This window comes from Oryzias melastigma, linkage group LG17 (assembly GCF_002922805.2).
Source record: "Oryzias melastigma strain HK-1 linkage group LG17, ASM292280v2, whole genome shotgun sequence".
NCBI classification, from domain to species: Eukaryota; Metazoa; Chordata; class Actinopteri; order Beloniformes; family Adrianichthyidae; genus Oryzias; species Oryzias melastigma.
Window position 1 is genome coordinate 852,110 of NC_050528.1, and position 2,831 is coordinate 854,940.

A 2,831-nucleotide genomic window follows, 5' to 3' on the forward strand; every position below is an offset into this window, starting at 1 on the left:
TGTTACAAACTCTAAACACAGGATGTTCATGGGAGGGGGGCTTTAAAGCTGACCTCCTGCGGGACGGAGGAACGCGCTCCGCCAGAAGAAGCATCCCTGCAGGTTGATTTAGGCACAGAGAAGAAAAATTCCTGAGCACGCCTGTCATCCTGCTGAGACTCTGACCAGAGCTGGGGTCAGGTCCAGACCAGGGCGGGAATGTGGCGCAGCGGGCCGCTTCCTCACTCGGGTCTCTCCCAAAACCAAGAAAACCAGAGTCATAAATGAGGACAAACAGCTGAGTCAGGCTGACGGTTCCTGCTTCTCCGTCTCGCTGGGTGGCATCGAGCAGTCACCTGGGTGGTATTTGGAGGAGATGCTGAACCACTTCACTGCTCTGACATTCATGTTCATGATGACCATTTTTTAATTTTAAATATCTGGACAGACCCTCCACTCTGATCGTTTTTCTGAAACCTTTTGAGGCGGTGCTGCATTTCTGCTCTATTTTTGAATGAAACGTCTTAAAAGTCACAAAAAACAGGAATTCAACTTTAAAACTAAAGTGAAATTATAGATCTGTGAGGAGCTTAGGGTGGATTCAGACTGGAAGTTTTAAACATCCTTCTATTTTACACCTCTCAGAGTAAACATGATCCATAACATGATCGCATATTACCTTTGGCCCACTATAGAATGAGTTTCTTAAATGAAATATGAGTTATTTTTGTGAACTCTTGTAGGACCCGGAAGGAAGACCCCTAGATCTCTGAGGCTCCGCCTTTCGCTCCTTTTCATGACATCATCCTAGAGCCAGTCTCAGCAGTGTGTCTGCGTTTCACCCACACAAACAAACAACAACTTTCGCAAAGATGGATATGAAAAAAAAAAAGAAAACATTTTGCTGATCACCCCTAGCTCCATATGGGCGGCGCTAGGGGGCAGCTAGGGGTTACTATAGCAACTGCAAGATTTGGCAAAACAACCATAAATATGTACAGGCCTAAATCAAATACTTTATTTAAAAAAAGGTAGTGTTCATACATTCATTGCATGTCATCACTTTCCATTGAACATTTAGTGTTTTTCATGTTTGTTTATAGTTTATTTTGTGTTCAAATGTAACATTAAACTGCACTGAAAACAGTAGCTGCGACATGCAGTACCACCGTCCCAACAGAGAGGGCGCTCGCGAGATTCCATTTGTTCTTCACCTGTTACTAATAAAGTTTTTTCAAAAAGAGCGCGTATTTTATGTTTTGCTTTGCCTGACTGGTAAAATGGCGGATGTAATGTCGTTAAAAAGGATAAAAAGTGGGACTTTTCCTGAAAACATGAAGTCATAATGAATGGATGAGCGATCTTTTATCTTTATTGGGACTTCTAAAGAATAAGGAGACCTCGACGCTGAAACCACGAAGATTTATGTCCAGGAGAGACAATCGACTTCATTACAGGTAGGCTGACCAGCGCGTGTGCGTGCTCGTGCTCGGAGATCATCCTCCATGGCTGTGTCTGTTATAGTCTGCGGCATTTACATTCATTCATATTATTTTTATTATTATATGTTTTATTTATTTATTTGGGCTTCAAATTTCCAGTACAGTAATCCTTAACTTCTCTGATTTTCTTCTCCACGTTCATCAGGATCAATGATTCATTAATCAAACTTTTATTGCACTTTTATCAAATCAAATGTTCTCAGTTAGGGACTTCCATAAAACAATATAAACATAATTGTAATTTAAATTTAAACTTTTATTTAAAATGTGATTTGCTCATTTGGCAGGGAGACAAGGAAAAACTGCGTTTTAAGGGGTTCTCCAGACTGATCTGTTATTTTCTAAACTATTTTCAAGCATTTTATTCTCTTAGTTTCTGTAGATTTGGTCTCAAAACAATTAAATTTAGTCAGATGGTACATCATGTTTTAGCATTTTGTTTGTGGATCAATTTAAACACGATGGATGTTTGTAAATCTGACTCTGAAAGAGTCAGTATCTCGCCACCTTCACCGCATGTGACCGCTCTAATCCTGTCATGTGTGTTCCATCTATTGTAATGAGATCTACACAGACACTGCTCCATGTAGCGATCAGGCTGAAAACACTTGGCAGTAGCTCCTCCCACACCCAGCTGGGGCGACAAGCTCACAAACTCATTTTTGGACAGCCATCGATCTACAGCAAGCAAAAAGTTTCATAAATCGCCAAGAGAAAGGGGGGAAAGAATACGTTTTAGCCACCAAAAAGCTGTTTTTTACGGTCAAGCAGCAAATTTGCAGCATAGCGAAGGAGGCGGTTGATGCTGGTGCTCACGTGGACGCTCAACAGCTTCTGATAAATAAATTACTGTTTGTTTCTTTATACATCTCTTTCTCTTTCTTCAGACTTTGACAGACTTTGTCGGGTGACACGGCTAGTGTAATCTATTGACAAGATAATACATTGAAATCTGGTAATAACGTGGTGTGAACATGCATTTGTGTTTTACTTTGTTTCTCGGAAAAGTAATTTTACTTAAAACAAATTATCAACTCCTTTCAGTCACTTAGCAAATCCAGTGAAAAAATCCTGGAGTAGAGAATGTGTGTGTGTGGGTGGGTGTGTGTGTGTGTTAGCCTGGGGGTGGAGCCGGCGGTTCTAACTGTGATGTCACAATGCGAGAAGCTGCTTGTTTTTATTGGTTGGGAGGGGCTGGTGCTCACAGAGCAGGTTTTTAGAGGAACGCTCAGAGATATGTAAATTAACGTAAATACTGATTTTGGTTTGTTTATAGTGAGAAGTAACATTATATATACACTTAAAAGATCCAAAAAGTTGATTTTGGATGATCTAGGCCAGTGGTTCTTA

The 2,831-nt window shown here is 40.6% G+C and overlaps 1 long non-coding RNA gene across 2 annotated transcripts in view; it reads left to right on the top strand.

Moving 5' to 3' along the window:
- The first annotated feature begins 1,214 nt into the window (after positions 1-1,214).
- LOC112147687 overlaps positions 1,215-2,831 on the top strand; it is a 22,818-nt gene continuing 21,201 nt past the window's right edge. For both annotated transcript variants that reach the window (XR_004949527.1, XR_002919515.2), the window contains exon 1: positions 1,215-1,436. This is a non-coding gene — a long non-coding RNA (uncharacterized LOC112147687). The remainder of the gene's footprint in view (positions 1,437-2,831) is intronic.